This window comes from Camelus dromedarius, chromosome 34 (genome assembly GCF_036321535.1).
Source record: "Camelus dromedarius isolate mCamDro1 chromosome 34, mCamDro1.pat, whole genome shotgun sequence".
NCBI classification, from domain to species: domain Eukaryota; kingdom Metazoa; phylum Chordata; class Mammalia; order Artiodactyla; family Camelidae; genus Camelus; species Camelus dromedarius.
This window is the reverse complement of record NC_087469.1, coordinates 16,801,506-16,820,432: the sequence shown is the minus strand read 5'-3', so window position 1 is coordinate 16,820,432 and position 18,927 is coordinate 16,801,506. Positions and strand designations below refer to the sequence as shown.

Sequence of the window (18,927 nt, the reverse complement as noted above, 5' to 3'; positions counted from 1 at the left end):
ACGGCGCTGCTAGCAACCCCTCGCCGTCAGGACTGGCTAGGCTCATGCCGCAGTGACATTACCCAAATCTCAACACCTTAACGCAGAAAAGGGTGTATTTCCTGCTCAGTCTGCTGCAGGTCAGGTGCCCCTCCTGGTGACAGTCTTCTGTGCGGCCACTGGGCTCCCCCACCCTTTGGCTACGTCATCTGAAGATGCAGGTGCCTGGGATGGTGTTGCAGGGAGGGGACCACGGGGTGGGGTGGAGGGGTCCTTGCAGGTAGTTAGAATGTGGCCCAGAGGAAATGCAGGTCGTTCCTGCTCACAGCCTGAACGCATCCCAAAGCCCTGCCCAACCATGGGGAAGGCGACCAGCTCAGTGTGGTCACCCGGTGCCTGGAGAGAGAGCCGCCCCGGGAGCAGGGAGCAGCCCCGACGTCTGCACACCTCTCGGCTCTCCGCCTGATTCCTCCCCTTACACCGCTTACTGACGACCGACCGTATCCTCGCCTCGGGAAACAATGCTCCCTACTGTGAACCCCCAGACAGTCTCTGAGGTAATAGTTCTCCAGACAAAAGAAACTGAGGGGCAGGTTGCCTGGTGAAGGCCACATTTGGGGGCCCCACAATGGTGGCGAGAAGCTGGCCCTGCACCCACAAGTTTCAAGATCGTAGATTCAAGAAAAGCTTCTGGAGGTAAAAAGAAAGTGACTTGTTCAGTCCTGAGAAATGGAGGAAGGCTGGCCAGAGGCAGGTACTCTGGAGGCTGTTGGTGAGTTAGCCACCCTCTGCCCCCCGCCGTCCCCGCTCCATCACTCGGCCTGGCTGACCTCGTTCTTCGATCAGTGTGCCTCCTCCGCGCATCTCAACCTCTGCCCTGCAGCTCCTGCCCCGCCGTGCTCGGGTGCCCGTGTCGGTGCGATTGCCCCCCCACTTAAATCTTTGCCCAAATATCACCACCTTAGGAAAGACTTCCCTTGACCGCTGTATTTAAAATAGCATCTCTCATTGCTCCCAATCCACCTCCTCTGTTTTCCCCTTTTATATGTGTCTATATGACGCATGGTACGTTTGCAAATAGGTTTGTTGAATGAATGGATAAATGTTTAAGAAAGAGAAGATTTATGGAAACGAAAACTTTAGAAAACCGTTGTTTTGCCCACGCTCAGCCCTGCAGGAAAGGGCTGCGTTTGTAACCACGGGGCGGCTCCAGATGCCTCTCCGGGAGAGCCGTGCTGCGAAGGAGCCGCCAGATGGCGCTGTCGACTCGCTGGTCACTCACCGGTGTCCTGTTCGTGGGCGAGGGCGGAGGGGGCCTCCGTGGTGCCCGGCAGGCTGCGGCCCCCTCCTCCCCTCTCTCCCACTTTCACGAGCGCACTTCAAGGGCACCGACCTGGCAGCGGACACTGGGGGCCCATATGACCCTTTTTTTGGAGCCGGCGCTGGAAAGAGAAGGTAAGATTTGAGCCGTGATCCACAGCGCTTGGATAGAATGTCATCTGCCCCCTGGACTCTAGCGAAGGGGTGCTTTCATTATAAGATGCCATAATTTCTTTTTATTTATTTATTTACTTATTTATTTATTTTTTATCGACGTTTAGTTGACTCACAATGTCGTGTTAGTTTCTGGTGTACAGCACAGTGATTCAGATATATATATATATATATATATATATATATATATATATATGTATATATATATACTTTTCATATTCTTTTTCAGTATAAGTTATTACAGGGTATTGAATATAGTTCCCTGTGCTGCACAGTAGGACCTTGTTGTTTCTCTGTTTTATATATAGTAGTGTGTATCTGCTAATCCCAAACTCCTAATTTATCATCCTCCCCCTGCCCCCACTGGCTTTCCCCTTTGGTAGTCAGCAATTTGTTTCCTATGTCTATGAATCCGTTTCCGTTTTGTAAATAAGTTCATTTATGTCATTTTTTTCAAAAAGATTCCACATAGAAGTGATATCATATGACATTTGTCTTTCTCTGATTTACTTCACTTAGTATGATCATCTCTAGGTCCATCCACGTTGCTGTCAGTGGCATTATTTCATTCTTTTTTATGGCTGAGATGCCATGATTTCTAAGTGTGATTTCATGGCTTTAAACTCTCCAATACTGTTTATTGCTGTTTTTAGGAAATGGCATAAACATTTAGAGTCTGGCTTCTCCGCTTTCATAGGCTAAGTCCAAGCAGGGCTTCTGAGCCTCCACAGAGTTTCCAAACTTGGACGCACTTCAGAATTACCTGCAGAGCTTGCTTAAAAATATAGATTTCTATGCCCTGCTGAACTAGTTGTCTCTTCGATGGCCAGAGAACTTGTATTTTTCAAGGACCTCCCCAGGAGAGTCAGAGTCAGACACTGTTGTTCCCCGGGGAGCTCCCCCCACCCCCGCTCCCTTCTGGAACCAGCCAGCTCTGCCCTCCACCCCGCTGCTTGCCGGGGGCTTCCCGGGCACCTGTGCAGTGCCACCCCAGTTTGGTTTCACGATCATCATTGTTAATGAGCATCTCCCCAGCCCCCACCCCCAAGAGATCACATGATCCCAAGGTTTAGAAAATAACAGAATAAATAGGTTTAGTTTTTTAACGGCAGTATTTCTTAGAGATGCGCAGGACAGGTGTATGTGAAAACCTCTAAGGCAGAGGGTTTGGTGTTGGATGACAGAATAGCTCTTCAGAACCCCTTTTAGGAAGCATGTCCAGTTGAATATGGTGTGGACTAGGCATCAGGAAGTTTTGGTTTTGGCCACACCTCCTTTATTAATAGCAACGCGACCACCTGATTTATCCCCACCTGATTCCACACCAGATCTGAGGAAACGGGCCATGTGGCTTTGCTAAGTTGTTCCCTCTCTTGAAGCCTCCACTGCCTCATCTGTAAGTTGGGGGTGGTGATCGCAGCCATGACACCCTCAGAACCGGGAGGACGAATGCAGACCCTCATTATGTGAGAAAACGCTCTGAAGAGAGTAGGTGACACGTGTGTGGACCGTGGTGGTGACCAGTAACTTTCAGGAGTAATTTTAGCCGCGGGAGCAGGGACACGGGCACGGCCGGGGTCCTCTCCTAAGGGCCGGGGCCCGGCAGCTGGGAGCTGTGCGGCCGCTCTGTCTGTCTGTCTGTCTGTCTGTGTGGCCGCCTGGGAGGAGGCCTGACCGTGACCCCGGGGACAGTCCCCCGGGGGAGGGCGCTGTCGGCGGCGGCACCGCATCTCCGCGCTCCTCCCCGCGCGGCCCGAGCAGCCCCGCCCGCATCCGCCCCGAGGTCGTGGTCGGGGCGGTGGCGGCGCGCGCCCAGGCTCACAGGCCCTGACGTCCCCGCTGCCGGGAGGCCGCGCGCCCCCCGGGCCCCGCTGGCAGCCAAGTCCCCGCGCCGCCCCGCCTCCAGCCCCAGGAGGCCGGCCCGCGGCCTCTGCATTTGGGCAGCTGGCGTGCGGTCTCCCGGCAGCCGGGCAGGGGCTGCGGGTCGGCGGGCAGCTGTCAGCGCTGTGCCTGGGCCTTGAGGAGGAAATGACTGTTAACCATTAATATGATTTCTTTCCAGAGAATCCTGAGATTTTACAGCTCGAAGCAGCCTTAGAGAGTCGCTGTAGCCCACACTTTAAAACTGTGGGAACCGAGGGTCGTTGCCGCCCCTAAAGGGGCACAACCCGTCCCTGACAGCCGGCCCCACCGCCCCGCGCCCTCCCCCACTCCCACCACCAGGTCGAGTCGGGGCATCGCCTGGCGTGTGAGCGCAGCCCAGCCCGGCTCCTGCACCCGGCGTGGGTCCACCTCTCCCCCGTGGTCCCAGCAAAACTGCAGAAGGAATAAACCCACACTAACAATATTAAGAATCATTATTACCCCAGTGCTGCGCCCCCCGCTTATACCCTGCACTTGTTTTCAACCCCTTAAGTATTGGCCCAGAGGACAAATGAGGAGAAGCCAGTCTCAGCAGACAGGGTCTCCCCGGAGTCAGCTCAGAGATGCTCCAGCTCAGACGGTGGAGTCTGGAGGCAGGGCCTGGGCTGGTGGGAGACCCAGAGCCCCACGGAGATACCGCAGGTGCCTGGCACAATGAATGTCCTTGCCAGTCATTGCGGGGACTCTGTTCCCATGAAGCCATCTTGTCTCTGACTTCTGTACCTGGACTCCCAGCCTCACGTGATTCAGGGGCAGGGTCCTCAGGCTTGGTGACCTGTCTGGGCCTGGACAGACCTGGGGATGCACAGGACTGATAAACAGCTCTGGGGGAATGGCTGGCCCTGCTCCAAAGCCTGGGCTACTGGGAGGCAGAAAGGTCTTTTCCTGAGGCTTTCGGAAGGAAGGAAAATTCATGGCTGGGGTGTCAAACAAGGAAGGGCCAAGGGGAGAAGCAGACAGCCCCACGGTGAGGAGCAAGGAGGAGAGTGCAGGCTGACGAGGTGGTTCTGCATCCCTCGTGCCCCAGACTCGTCCGCGTCACACTGGGCTTTCTGAGCAGATGGCCCGCGGAGTGGCAGTCCTCGGCTCCAGGACGTCTGGTAATGAAGGCAGCACACTGGGAGCCTTGTGGCTCTGAGGAGGGGGAAGGGCACACAGGGACAGTCATTCATGCCCCAAACATGCCTCGCACGTCTCCCTGGGACCAGACGTGGGGTGGGGCTGGGCCGGGAGGCAGAAGGCATGGTCCCCACCCCTAGCCTGGTCCTGGGCTCAGCTGCCCGGCTGCCCACGCAATGCCGAGGGCTCAGGCTCCTCTCCCAGAACCCACGCCCAGCGCCCCAAGGTCGTGTGGCTGATGGGGGCCACGTGTTTCAGTGCTGAGCCAGAGGAAGAGCGCCCCATCCTTGCTGTCCTTGTATCCACTCTCCTGTGCTCTGATGACCTTGAAGAGCCTTCTGTTCCTCTTGTCCCAGTTCGGTTTCCATGGGAACTGGAGTGGCGGCGTCATCACTCTGCTGAGGTGAGATGCCCCCACGATGGCATGAATACGCAGAGGAGAGCTATCGGGGAAGAATAAGCCATCTCAGAGGGGACCTGCAGGGCACTCCCGACATTCTGCTTCCTTCTCCTCCCGAGCCAGGTGTTTTGTTAAACGTGCACAAGTGCAGGGAGGCGGTGGGAAACAGGTGCTCTCTCCCGTTTCCTCCGGATCTCTGGCCCTTAGCAACTGTCCTGCACCTGGCTGGTGTGATAATTACTTACTGAGTGAATTCATGGGTGAGGGCTGTGAGTAGGTGAAGCACTGTGACGTCCTCCCCATAAATCCAGGTGACCACATGGAGCTTTGAGTTCTGTCCTCTCCCCAAATTTACCATTTGGCAACGTGACTTCCAGACACAGTCGTGAATCACTGTGGATGTATTTTATTTGAACTTCTCAAAAAAGCTAATGGTACATTTAAGAGTGGTCACTTACAGCCAAGCTGATTGACAGCCACTGAACTTTCTGGAACGGGCTGTGGGCTGTGCAAGTCCCTGGACAGTGGGACAGATTCCGAGCGAGCCATCTCCTAACTTTAGTTCTTAGGGAGCCCTTGAGAGCGTGGACTCTGGAGCCAGTCTGCCTGGGTTCAAACCCTAGCTCTGCTGCTTAGTTGCTGAGTGAGCCTGGCCAGGGCGCCTCATCTGTCTGAGTCTCAGTGTCCTCATCCATAAAGTGGGACGATAATAGGTTCCATCTCATAGGTTTGCTGTCTTAAATGAATTAACACATGTGGAGTGCTCAGGACGGTACCTGCGCATAGCAAGTCCTAGACATCTTTTTACCATCATCATCCTATTTTATTCACTCTGAGATACATTTTTCCCCCCATTTTGACATCTCTGAAATCTGAAGATTTTCCTTCTGTCTTCTGGGAACGTAACATACGGTGTGCCTAACCGTGGATTGTATAGTAAAACGCATTATCTTGCTGTTGTTACTAGCCTGTCTCTAGCCCCGTGTCAGGTCAGGAACGAGGATGCACGCGCTTGTTGCAGAGACCAGGTTCTCTCCCCCCTGCCCGTCTCTCGGGCCCTCCCTTCCCGACGTCCGATAATGACAGGTTTGCCGCTGTGAGCGTCAGTGCGCGCTCAGCCCAGCCAGGCAGACAAGCAGCGCTGACACAGGACGTGCAGTCCTTCTCTGTAGCCCTCGAGACAGACATTCTAGCTGGTTCTTCAGTGCTGGGGAGGTGGGTGCCTCAAGCTGCATCGTTCTGACCACAGAGAGAGTTTTGTGTCTGTATTAGTCAGAGTTCTCCAGACAAACAGAACCAACAGGATGTGTCCTTAGGTTTGTTTTAAGGAATTGGCTCGTGGGTTTTGTGGCTGGCAAGTCCCAAACCTGCAGAGTAGGTTAGCAGCCTGGAGTCCGGGGAAGGAGCTGTCAAGCCTGCCGGCCGTCTGCTGCGAGCTCCTTCCTGCTCCGGGAGAGGCCAGTCTTCTGTTCTACTCGGGAGAGGCCCACCCGCATTATAAAGCGCAATCTGCTTTACTCAAAGTCCATCGATTTAAACGTTAATCGAATCCGAAACACCCTCCAGAGTGATGTCTGACCCAGGATCTGGGCACCTTGGCCCAACGAAGCTGACACACAAATTCTCCTCCGCAGTGACTCAGCGGGCGGATTCCGGGAGCGAAGAGCCGCATTTGTGAAAGCCCCTCTGTGCCCGGGGAGACGCCACCCCAGGCGAAGTCCCGGTGGGCTCAGCTGGGCTTTACTGCTGTGTGTTCTGTTCCCCCCACGACACGCCTGCGTGAGAGGCAGGAGTAACTTCACTTTGTAATGAAGAGAACAATCAGAGGCTAAACGACTTATTGGTAGGTAACTCCGGGAAACCAGAAGATGCACCATCCGAACCCAGGTTTCTCGGCCTTCCCTCTTGCTCGTCCAGGATGACGACAGTTATTGCTGCTGCTCCGCCAGCAACACAGTGAGCACGCCTGCTTACTAGCTTTCAGGCGCCGTTCTAGGCACGTTACATACCTCGACCTTCTTTATCCACTCAGTATACTAACCCTGCCCTGCCTAGAATTCTGAAGACAGACGTGATAAACAAGTCGTCGGAAGGTGCCAGACACCTGCGGGGACGTTGCCTGGGCACCGACGCCCAGGAGGCCCTGTGCTGCCTGGGCCAAGTCAGCTGCTCCCCCACCGCCCCGCCAGCTTGCGTCCCTGCCATTTCCACTGAGCGAGTGACTGATGCCTGTGCGGGGCGGACGTGCCCTCTCCACGGCGTTCTCACCTCATCAGTTCTTAGCACCTTCTAATGGCTTCTGAGATTAGCTCCTATCTTAGTTTGACACGTTTGATGACGAGGGGACGACAGACACAGGAACCCGGGATGCTGGCAACGCCCCGGGCCCTCCGAGGCTCCCCTTCCCGCGCTCTTGTTTTGTGCTTCTTCTTGATTGCCAGTAGCTCAGCCCGACCATCCTCCTGAGAAATGTGGACCCTGTTGGCAGGACATCTGTCTGTCTCTGCGCGGTCCCTTAAGAGCTGGAGTCCTGATGTGCAGCTGGGAGCCCCGAGGTCCTTCCCCTTCCCCTGACTCCTGTGTGGCTTCCTTTCTGCAGTAAAAGCCGCTTTATCTTTTTTTAAAATTGAGGTACAGTCAGTTATAATGGGTCAATTTCTGGTGCACAGCACAATGTCCCAGTCATATGCATACATACATACATTCGTTTTCATATTCTTTTCATTAAAGGTTATTACAAGAACTTGAATATAGTTCCCTGTGCTATACAGAAGAAATTTGTTTTATTCAATCTATTTTTATATAAAGTGGTTAACATTTGCAAGTCTCAGACTCCCAAATTTATCCCTTCCTACCCTCTTTCCCCTGGTAACCATAAGATTGTTTACTGTGATGACTGGATAAAGAAGTTGTGGTATATTTATACAATGGAATACTACTCAGCCATAACAAAGAATAAAATAATGCTATTTGCAGCAACACGGATGGACCTAGAGATTGTCATTCTAAGTGAAGTAAGTCAGAGAAAGAGATATCATACAATGTCACTTCTATGTGGAATCTTAAAATAATGACACAAATGAACTTAAGGAAAATGCCATATGACATCACTCATATGAGGAATCTAAAAAAAAAAAAAAAAGAAAAGACACAAATGAAATCATCTACAAAACAGAAACAGAGTAAAAGCCCCTTCATCTTGCATGTCAGTCCAGAGGCTGGTGTTGAGGTAGTCACAATAAAAGAAAGGAAATGTTGCCCTGACAGACGGCCAGCTGGTAGACACTCAGCACATCTAGGGAACATGGGTCATCATTCTGTGTGAGTGGTGAATGCCTCCGGGCATTCAGTGGGGTGAGGAGCACCAGGGCTAGGTGGGGCAAGAAGAAAAAGGGTTTTGGCTTCATCTGGGCAACAAAGGATCAACAGGATTTTCGAGAGGCGAAGAGAAGGGAGGAGGAGGCGATGGGGAAAGCCGGGGAAGAGTGAGACATTCCTTGGAGAGGGGTTCTCCACTGTGGCGTCACCTGGGTGCCGCGTTGTCTCAGGGATCACCTGTTGATGATGGTGTGGCCTCCTCCTCTCTCCTCCTGACGTTTCCCAGCAGCGTTTAAACATGCGGAGTCTGCAGCATCTTTAAATAGCAGCAGACAATCAGAACCCTGACACCACCTTCCTCCACCCCGTTTCTCTCCAGACACCCCCACTGCCTTAGTCCTCTCCTCAGCCTCAGAGCCAGGCTTCCAGGAGGCGTGTCTTACACCTCAGTTTTCTCACCTCACACACCCTTCGGCCCCTCTAGGTGGCCCCGCTGCCCGCAGCCCTGAAGCAGGTCTCGCTCAGGACCTTTTCAGCCCTCATCACACTACCTCTTAGCGGGCACACCGTCACCACCCTCTCTCTCTGCTCCTTGAAGTGCTCTTTCCTTTGTCCTTAATGAGCCCGGGCAGCTTCTGCTGGTGTGTCTCCCATCTAGCTGACTGTTCTGTTCAGGCTTTTTCCCATCTCAACATTTTCCCTCGGATGTATCACAGGAACTTCATAACCGACACGTAAAAAGTGAGACTGACTTTTTTCCAAAGCCTGGTCATTCGCCACTGTTTTCTGTCTCAGTGAACGTTACCCCATTCATCCAGGGGCTTGAGCCCCAAGTGGGGGGGTCATTCTGCACATCTCTCACCTACCCCCCAGCTTCTCTCCTGCCTCACGATGAGGTCCTGCCAACTGTAACTCTTAAATACCACCGAGGCCGTTCACTTCTTTTTATATCGTGAGGGTTAATTTTGTGTGTCCGCTTGACTGGCTACAGAACACGTAGATTAAACATGGTGTCTGGGTGCAAAATTAGCATTTGACTCATTGGACTCAATAAAGTAGACGGTCCTCCCCAAGGGGAGCGGGCCTCCTCCTGTCCATCGAGGGCCCAAATAGAGCAAAAGGCAGAGGTAGGAAGAAGTTACCCCCTTTTTCCTGCCCCACTGCTGGGCTGGGACATCTCCCATCAGCTGCTCCCGCTCTGGGACTGGGGTTTATGCTTTTGGTTCTTCCGGTTTCCCAAACGTTGGGCTCAGACTGAATTATACCCCCAGCAGATGGTAGATCATGGGACGTCTCATCTTCCAGAACCACAGGAGCCAATTCCTCATAACAAATACAGACAGACAGACAGACAGACACACAGACAGACAGACCTTCTCTCCTCCTTGTTCTGTTTCTCCAGAGAACCCTGACTAAATCAGATTTTGGTACCAACTCTGGTTGTAAAGGGACAGAATTTGAAGGATGAGTTTTGTGAATTTGTCGTGGGGTTTCTGGAATTGGCTCTCTAAGTTGATGGGATTTAAAGATGCTAATGACTCTATTTCCAGTCGTAGTCCAGGACATGAACTGTTTATCAAGATCTGCAAAACACCCACACTGGATGCTCCTAGTTGACCACTTACAAGAAGCAAGATGCTGTGTATATGACACTTTTGAACCCTTTCGGAAATGAATGGACATAACGACCTTAGCTGGCTGCTCCTAATGTCTCTGGACAAAGCAGCAATAGGAAAGGCTCAGCTCCGGGATTTGAATTCCCAGCTCCGGTGCTGCATGAGTGACCTAGTGTCTGTGTGTGCCCTGATGAGACCCTCGTCCTCTGCAGCTGCAGGGCTGAGACGGCGGCGGAAATTCAGATGCAGAGCTCAGGTGGCTGACTCATGGCACAAGGTGATGCTACTTGACTTACCATGCACGTGGCTGCCTTACCAGGCGAGCTGAATTCCCAGCCTGCTAGGGTGTCTACTGACAAAGCAAGGGCATTGGCCAGGGACGGATAGGATCCTGGGTTGAAATGGGGACAGGGGGAAGATCACAATGAACCTGGGGACGTTAAGCCCCTGAATTCTGATGAGTCCTCTTGACCAGCGGAAGAGGACTCCCCACTTGCAGGGGTATCATCCTTTGTGCTCCCATCCGAGGAGGTTAACCCTGCGTTGCCTGAAGACACTGTGATGACCTCCCTGAGGGAGTTGCCTCGTAAGACAGTACTGATTCTCTTCCTGTCCTGCCCCCATATCCACACACATGACACACACAGACGCGTTCTATTAATATATTTACAAGGTATTATATATTATATACATGTCTCCTGTGGGTCTGTGTCTCTGGAGAACCTAACACCTACTTCTCCCCAGCTGCCGGCGTCCCCTCCCCGGACGTGTCAGTCTCTTCCTCACCCACTTCCCCACACCTGCTCCTGCCCCTGCTCCATCATCCCCAACGCTGCTGCAGCCAGGTACCATCTCCACGTCACCGTCACCCCAGAGGCAGCACTGTGCCCCCAGGGCCGTGCCCTGTGCAGGTGCCCGCCGGCTGCCCTGTCTGAGTGGTGGGTGGGGGGCGCTTCCCCTCCAAGGTCAACAGATGGTGGCAGCTGAGTGAGCAAAAGGTTAGAGGGTCCTGGTGGGGCTCTGAGCACAGCTGGCCTCTCGATGACTCCGACCTATGGAGGCTGAGCCGTCCCTCTGACCTATCATCCTGGGGAACAGGAGCTGACTGGTGTCGGCCAAGAGGGGCCATGTGTGCATTGGGGTAGGGTCAGGGAGTCTGGGGGGGGAAGCCTGAGTTTGGGTTGCAGAGGAGGAGGAGGTCCTGCCGGGGTAACGAGGCTGTTGAGGGGCAGGGAAGACAGCTCGGCCCAGGAAGTCCTTGTAAAGCCAGTAATTGGGCGGCAAATACTGGGATGGAGAAGTGAAGGGAGAGGGGACAGGAGGGACTGAGGGAAAGGCGGGGCAGGCGAGGACGCCGCCATTCGTGGCGGAGAAGAAGGTTCCTTTCTCTGCACGTGGCCTGCAGTTTAAAGGGAGAGGAGTTGGTCTTTACAGAGATGCCACTTGGAATGGGGCCCTGCCCGTGAAGTCTCAGATTAATTCCCAGACAGTTACCACTGTGCTCCAGCAGGGAAAGAGATGTGGAGGTTCAATCTGGGCCTGTGTGACTGGAAAAGCTTTTCTCTTCCCAAGATGGTGTGCACACTCCAAGTTCAGACCAAGGTGCTTCCCGCCCCTCGGCTGTGGCGCTGGAAGCTCATGGTGGGATGCGAACGCGCCCAGAGGACGTTACCGTTTGCACGTGGTTTTCTATCTATAACTCTCATGGAAACTAGCAAGGCAGTGGTTATTATAATCAACTCAAAGGTCAGTAAGGAGAAAGTAAGCTGAAGAATGATGAATTAATGACGGCCATGGATCCTGGAGGGGTGTGTTTCTTGGGTATCTGTGTTGTAAATGGGAGAGTGAAAAAGTCACCGTCTACTGGGCTTTTTTTAAATTTTGGCTGAAGGATTTTGCCACAGAAATGGAAGCACAGCTGTCCTGGGAATGGACGTGTCCTGATGGACGGTCACCCTGGAAAGGAAGGGCTCTGACTCATGACACACGAAGACCATCTTCAAGTGAATGAAATGAACAAAGTGGAACTATTTGGATCAGTTCATGGAACTGCAGCTGAGGCTGCTTCTGAATTATCTTCCAGAACAGGCTGTTCTAGGCAGAGCGAATAGAAAGTAAGGGAGATGGGGTAGAGTGAGGGGCGGTGATGTAGGAATCAAATTTTATATTATCTATTAATAAAGTTCTGTGCCTCTGGTTGATTTCCTACCCTTTCCTCCCTGCGGTGTCACATTGCAAAAGAAGCCCACTGTTTCGTTCAATCCGCTTTTCTGCCCACCAGCTATTTCACAGGATTCCGCAGTCTCTTCTCCAGCTGCTCTGAAAATGCAAATCTGTGAGGAGAATATGGAAATACAGTGTTTTCCGCTAGCTACATGCCAGACATCACAACGGAAACCAACGAGGTGACATCGAGTTTAAGGGAATGCTTCAGAAATGAAAACGGGCAGTGGAAAGCTAAAGAAATTGCCAAGCTGCAATGTGAAAAAGAACTCATTAGGAGAGGTTTCAGAGCAATCTAGATCATGTGGCATGCAAGAGGGAAAGAAAAATGAGCCAGATTCAGAGGGAAGAGAAGAGGGCGTCGGGCAGGAGCCCAGGGATCCTCTTGTTCAGAGGTGGCCTCTCTTGTTTGCCCTCCGGGAGCTGGTGCGCGTGGGAACAGGCGGGTCTCTGCGTCGGGGACTTTGAAGGGTGTGCTCTGCTTAGGCTGGAAGAATGTGTGGTCCTGCTGTGTTCCTCCCTCATGGCTCTTCTGTGGGTTCCTCGCTCAGCATCTCCTCGGAATCCCAGGGGTCTTAGAAGCTGTATTTGTGCCTGTCTCTGGGAGGTTCTCTGAAGTTACCTCTCACGGAGTGCTGGAGGCCAGGGGCACTTGCGTCTTCAGCTCCTCCGCTGCCCTCTTAGTCCAGCTTGCCATCCTTTCTCACCCAACCGGCCTCCTAACAATCCGCTTGCCATTCTCCACTCTTCCCAAGATTAATTATTCTAAAAAATGATAATATTTTGGTGTTGAAAGATTGCTCTTAAGATGATCGAAATCTGTACCAGCACGGTAGCCCTGTGCTGCCCAGGCCCCGCGGTCCTCCAGCCCCGACTCCCAGCACCAGTCCTCCTGCCTTCCCCGACCCCACCTTCCTTTTAGATCCCAGAGCATCGTTCCCCCCTCACCCAGTCTGGGTCTTTCCCAAAGCAACACCTGCTCCCGGAGGGCTTTCCTTCACCCCGCCTCTTCCTGGTTAGGCCCTTCTCAGGCTTCAGTGCTCAGCTCCAACGCCACTTCTCCAGGCCAGCTAAGATCCCCTGTGACATGCTTTGTGTGCTTGCATTGCGCCGTATCACAGGGCCGGCCAAGAGTGTAAGCCTGCCCTGCGTGGGGTTATTTGATGAATGTCTGCGTCCCACTGGACTGTACGCTCCTGGAAGGCAAGAATGATGTCTCTTCTGCCCACTGTGGAAACCCCAGGCCTGAGCGCTGAGCCAGGTCTGTGGTGTCCTCGCCCTCCCCAGCACGGGCGCTCTGGGGAGATCTGCTCAGTGACCGGGTGTGAGAGGCCGGACTGCAAGGTTCTGCACAAAGTCCCTCAGTGGCTCTGGAATTTCCAGTTGGGAAATGCTGCCTCCCTTGGGCCATCTCCAGTGATATGAACAGAGAGGGCTACAGTACAGGGTGGGGGCGGGGGGCAGGATGGCCTGAGTTTTTCCAGGTCTGTAGAGGAAAGGCTGTGATTCCTTTTTTTTAGGATTTTTTTTTTTACTTGGAGCATGACAAAACATTCTGGAAATGGTGTTTACAATTGTAACATAAGAAAAAGTGATGCGTGGAGCCAGTCCATGCCTGTGTTATGGCGAGGAGGAGCCCAGTGAACACCCTAACACTCAGACTTGTTCTCTGCCTCTTGTGAACTGTGCAAATCACAGATGGTAAGTGACTGATAGAACTGGTCGACCGGGTCTACAAGGGTAAACTGAAGCCGATGAACATGCTCTGAAAGTGGCAGGTGTGGAGGGTATGAAGGTTTTGCCTGCAATGCCTTTTAACAGAACATTTTACATGTGCTAAATCATCAATACTGCTGTGAATACTGATTTTACAGACAACATCTGCCTTTGGGGGTCTTCTTTCAGTAATTGTTCATGAACGTGTCCATGTGTTTTAGCTCGTTCTTTCCTCTAGTAACCGACAACATGCGCCTTTCTGTGTCTTTAAAACAGAGTAAGATGATTGGCCAGTGAGATGAATCAGAGCACCCTCCACCCAGCTCGGCCGTGGACTCCCAAAGGGCAGGAACCATGTCTCACTCGATCCTGTTTCCCCAGCTCCTGGCAGGATGCTCAGAACAGAGAAGATGCTCACCAGTGTTTGCTGAGGAAGTAAGTAAATGATGACAAGTGACCTAAACGGATGCCTGAACAGACTTCCGGGGACATCCTTTTCCCCTTGTAAAGAACCGTCTCTGGAGCCCTTCCATCGTGAAAAGCGTTTTCCTCTGTTGTTGCTTTAAATACAACCTTATTGTCATATGCAGAGGAGGACAGAATAGTGAGTTTAACTTGGGGGCTAACATCCTTGGAGGAGCCTTTAGAGAAAAAACCTAGGGCGCAAGGAGGTGTAACGCAGCGGGCGGTGAGCACAGGCGCCTCGGAAACTCGGGATTGAAACCGGGACAGGAGATCCTGCAGGGGGAGGGCCGGGAGCAGAGTGAGAGCTGGGTTTCTCTGGGGGTCACGCAGAGCAGTGCCAGTTTTCGAGGTGTTATATGCATGTCAGACACACGAGCCACGCTTTGCAGAATGAAGTTTCCCTCTTTAAAGGGGAAACTCTAAAGGCTTTGGAAAGAGACTGGCTTTCTCTTTCAGATGCCGCCTGAAGGTGCTGCAGTGAAAGGAGCCTATTTGGGTCGAGGGGGGAGGAGCTGCCACGGTCAGGGCTGTGCGGGAGGAAGGCTTCCCCCACAGCCTGAGTGTCCAGAGCGCAGCCTGACAGCCCGGGTTGATGGCTCGTCTGCAGCCCAGACGCAGGTGGGAGATGCAGCAGGTGGGCCCGGGGTGTGGCTCGTGCCACATAGTGGTCCTCGCACAGTCTCATCAGTGTCGGATGCGGAGGGCTGGGCAGTTTGTACTTGGAGTGAATTTGCTCAGAATGGCTCCTGAGTTCACAACTTGTTAATATTTATGAAGAAGTATTTAGAATTATCTGTGGCTTCAGACCTTCAGGGCCAAGCTCAAGTACAGCCAGACTGAGCAGCTCAGAAAATGTCCCAACCTGGCCGATGACCCGTGACCCTGGGGGAAGGAGGGCCACTCCTCTTAGCCCACACCATCTAGAGGAGACGGTGCTGGGCGCCCCTCTGATAAAACCCTCTGCATTGGCCTCTACTGTTCTTGGAGTGAAATCCACACTCACAGCAGTATCTCCCAGGCAGGCAGGTCTGAACTCCTCCAGCCCCCTGCCCCCAGGGCTGCAGCCTCCGGCCTTTTCTCCCGGCATCTTGCCCCACAGGGCTTTCACACGCACGCACGCTGCTCTCTGCCCAGCATCCCTCGGCCCGACCACTGCGCCTGGTCAGCCCAGCCCTCCTTCTGTGCCCAGTGCCAGCCCCCGGCGCCTCCTCAGAGCGGGTCCCACCCTGCTGTCCTCCACCTCAGGACCCTGTGAGTTTCCTCCACAGCCCTTCTTGCAAACTCTCATCCTTTCAATCCTTTGTGTACTTCCTCTGCCTCCCTCCCTGCTCCCCTCCGGACGGCAAATTCTCTGGTGGGCAGACAGGTATCTGATAGCTGCTGAATCCATGTAGGAGGTGCTGGGTGAGCACTGACTGAGGAATGTGTAGGGAAACTGGGGCAAAAGTCAGAGACCCTTTGGACGTCGTGCAGAGTTGGTGCCATGTTTTCTGATGCGTAGTTTTTACCTCTAACTGGTGAGATGTTGGAATGCCTAGCAGAGCTCCCCTGAGCCAGGAGGGAGTGGTCAGGATGGACGGCTGCTGGACCCGGGGCCAGGTTCTCCTGCCGTTGTGGACCCACTGGAATCCTGGGACACATGTGAAGAGGAAAAGCTCCCCCATGGGATTCTTTCCTTATATACAAAAAGGCCACAGGGACCCCCAAAGGTGGGGGTGTGTCCGCTGGGCAGAATTCTAGTCTGGTGCTTAACATGAAGGGGAGGAGGGGGTGCTGTGTGAGTGCCGTTCCTGACTGGGAGCCACAGGCAGCTGAACAGCCACGTTTCCATCCATCAGGTGCACCTGGCTTCAGCAAACACCCTTCCCCTCTTTCCCATCTGTCTCCACGGACCAGATGCAGTTGGACTCTTCCTCTCTGAGCGGACAGATGGCGGGTGAATTCCTGAATGACCATGGCTGATCACTTCCTCGGGTTCAGAGAGAACACAGGCACGGCTGTGAAGGCTCGGGTCGCGCAGGGCGGACTGCAGTCCCCTCCGTGAGCACGGCTATTTACCAGGTGATTTGGAAGCTGACAGGGACATGCGGTGTGTGCACACAAAGGGATCCTCAATGCATGTGCCTATCTACGACTTTCCTATGACCCACAGCCCTAGATTCTCCACTTACACTGTTGCCACTTGGTAGAAGAATGATGCTCAAAGCACACACTCACATGCCCAAATTCTCACAAATTCCTCCCCTGTGATTTAGGATTTTTGCCTCCGCGAAGGTACTCGAGGTTATAAAATAAAATAAAATAGTGGCAGCTTCTGAGTGAAAGTAAATTGTCCCTTAGGAAAAAAAAATCTGCAGCCTTTCTGTTTCTGAAACTCCTTCCTGGGCATTTATTGGCCATGAAGAAGCTGACACCCCTTATGACACCCGTTATGGCTGGTACTTAATGGTCGACAGGGACGCCTAGGGTGTGTGTCCTGTGCTGGGCCCCAACCTGGCACAGGCAAAGACTGGTCCTTCTGGGCCAAGGCGGGTTTTCTGTGGATAATGTGCAGATTTTTGCTTTTTATTAGAAATGCGTGCAAGTCCTCCTTCCCCAAAGAGTAATCCAGGCTTGACTTGGCAGATGTGTCCACCGGGGGGCCCGTTTCTTGCCCCTTGACTCGGCGTTTCCCTCCTGACACTGGACAGCATTTGTGGTACAACCTCCAGCCAAGAGGCATCTCCGCAGGCACACAGCCGCCGTTCCCAGAACCTCCCGGCCTCTGCCTGTGGTTTCTATTTCCCGTCGCCGCCGTGAAGGCCATTTCACCCTCCGTATTACCAGGTGCCGTTGCCTGGGAGGCCCTGCACCTGCTTTGGTCTGGGTCACGTGCACTCGTCTGCTTCTGCTATGGGTAGAATGTTTGTGTCCCCCCCGCCCCAAATCCATATGTTGAAATTCTGACTCCTAATGTGAAGGTCCTAGGAGGTGGGCCTTTGGGGTGCCTCGGTCATGATGGAGCCCTCGCGAGGGGATCGGTCCTTATAAGAGAGGCCCCTGAGGCCTCCCTTGCCCCCTTCACCGTAAGACACAGCGAGAAGACAGCTTTCTAGGAGCCAAGAAGCAGGCCCTCACCACACACCAGGTCTGCTGGCGCTTTGAGCCTGGACTTCTGAGCCTACCGAACTGTGAGAAATCAGTGTTTGTTGTTCCAGCCACCTGGTCTGTGGCATTTTGTCATCGCAGCTGGACCAGCCTAAGGCACCTGGTCACCACGGGCGGGCCATCGCACCAGACACGGGAGACGCTCCCACACATCGGTGCTGTACCACCTCCCACAACATAAAACACTGCTCCTCGTTCTGAATCACAGCCTGGAGAGCTGTTTCATCCTCTCAGAATGGTCTAAAGGAGGGATCTTTCATTAACCTCTTTTGTAGATCTGAGCTGTTCGATTCCCGTTGGGCTGACCGGAGCGGAAGAAAAGCCAGCTGTCAAGCCTCTGACGGCGACGTGCTCAGCAGAAGCCACTGGCCTTGGCTTGAGAAATCTGAGGTCCTTTGCCAGGATTACACCTCCCAGCTTCCCCTGCCCCTTTCCTGTTGTTCAGTTAAGTCAATCGTTTTGCTAATTTAGGCCATGGACACAGATGGCCTGTGCAGGGGCTCCCTAACAGGCAGATTTTGGTTGCTCGTCATTAGGGCATAGACCTGACTGGTCAACGTGGAGGAGTGTGTGAGAATGATCTGGGGGGCAGGGGCGCTGAAGGAGCCAACAGGAGAAGGCGCACCGCTCCCCTCCCCTGACGCGCCCTCCGCGGTCTTGGCCTGGAGGCTGAGCCCGGCCTCCTGGGCCAGCTCCCCTCTCCCGGTTTCCTCCTCGCTGTCTTCACCCAGACTCTCGCCTCCGCTCCAGTCTGGATACTCATACTGTGTTTCTAGACTAATGAAAACCAGGAGGACAAGTCTGCTTGAACTGGCAGTGAATCTGAACGGGCAACCAGTGACCCTCTACTTAACAATGAGAAAGGGCTCTGTAAGATCAAATCCACTTTATTGGATGAATTTTTAGCAGTGCTGCGGTGTTCTTTTCGATAAGAAGACTGACAAATCCTACACAGGGAGAAAGAGATTCGACACGGCAGTTTAAGGAGATGTCGTGAGCAAAAACCAAGCCGAGCAGAATAAGTGTCTTCTTCCCCAAAGCAGTAATTCCCCATCCAATTTCTTTTCACCGCTCATTAATGCTCCAGGAATCAGAGAGAGGTGTTTCCCAAGGACCCTGCCGCGGGAGAGCACTGCCGGCGGACGGGGCGGACGGGCCACAGCCCGGCACCGCTGGGGCAGCGTCCCTCCTGCAGCCCGAGCTCCGGGGCTGCGCGGAGGTGGGCGGGGGTGGGGCTTCCGCGAGGTGAGGGCCCGCTTGTGTGTGTTTGGGAGCCTCTGCTCTGCACTGAGGCCTGGCCTCCTGTGATTACCTGTGGCCTTGAGCAGACTAATTACCCTCTCTGAACCTCAGTTAGCTCACCGATAGCAAGGGGTTACTAGGAGCTTCTCCCAGGGTTTTGAGAATTAAGTGCAGTCTTCCAGGGAGTGGCTGGCCCACCCCTGGGCACACGTAGGTGCGCGGTGAATGGCGAAGGTGCAGAGATGTGTTCAGAGCTTACTCATAGATAACAACAGGCAACTTTTT

The 18,927-nt window shown here is 53.6% G+C and overlaps 1 long non-coding RNA gene across 2 annotated transcripts; it reads left to right on the top strand.

Annotated features, from left to right (window-relative positions):
• Positions 1 to 1,283: 1,283 nt before the first annotated feature.
• On the top strand, positions 1,284 to 16,528 carry LOC135319925 (uncharacterized). Of its 2 annotated transcripts, none has more exons than XR_010379002.1 (3): positions 1,284 to 1,434; positions 14,065 to 14,223; positions 16,150 to 16,528. It is a non-coding gene; the product is annotated as an uncharacterized LOC135319925 (long non-coding RNA). The 2 variants fall into 2 exon arrangements; XR_010379001.1 differs by having other exon boundaries at positions 16,092 to 16,528.
• The last annotated feature ends 2,399 nt before the right edge of the window (positions 16,529 to 18,927 follow it).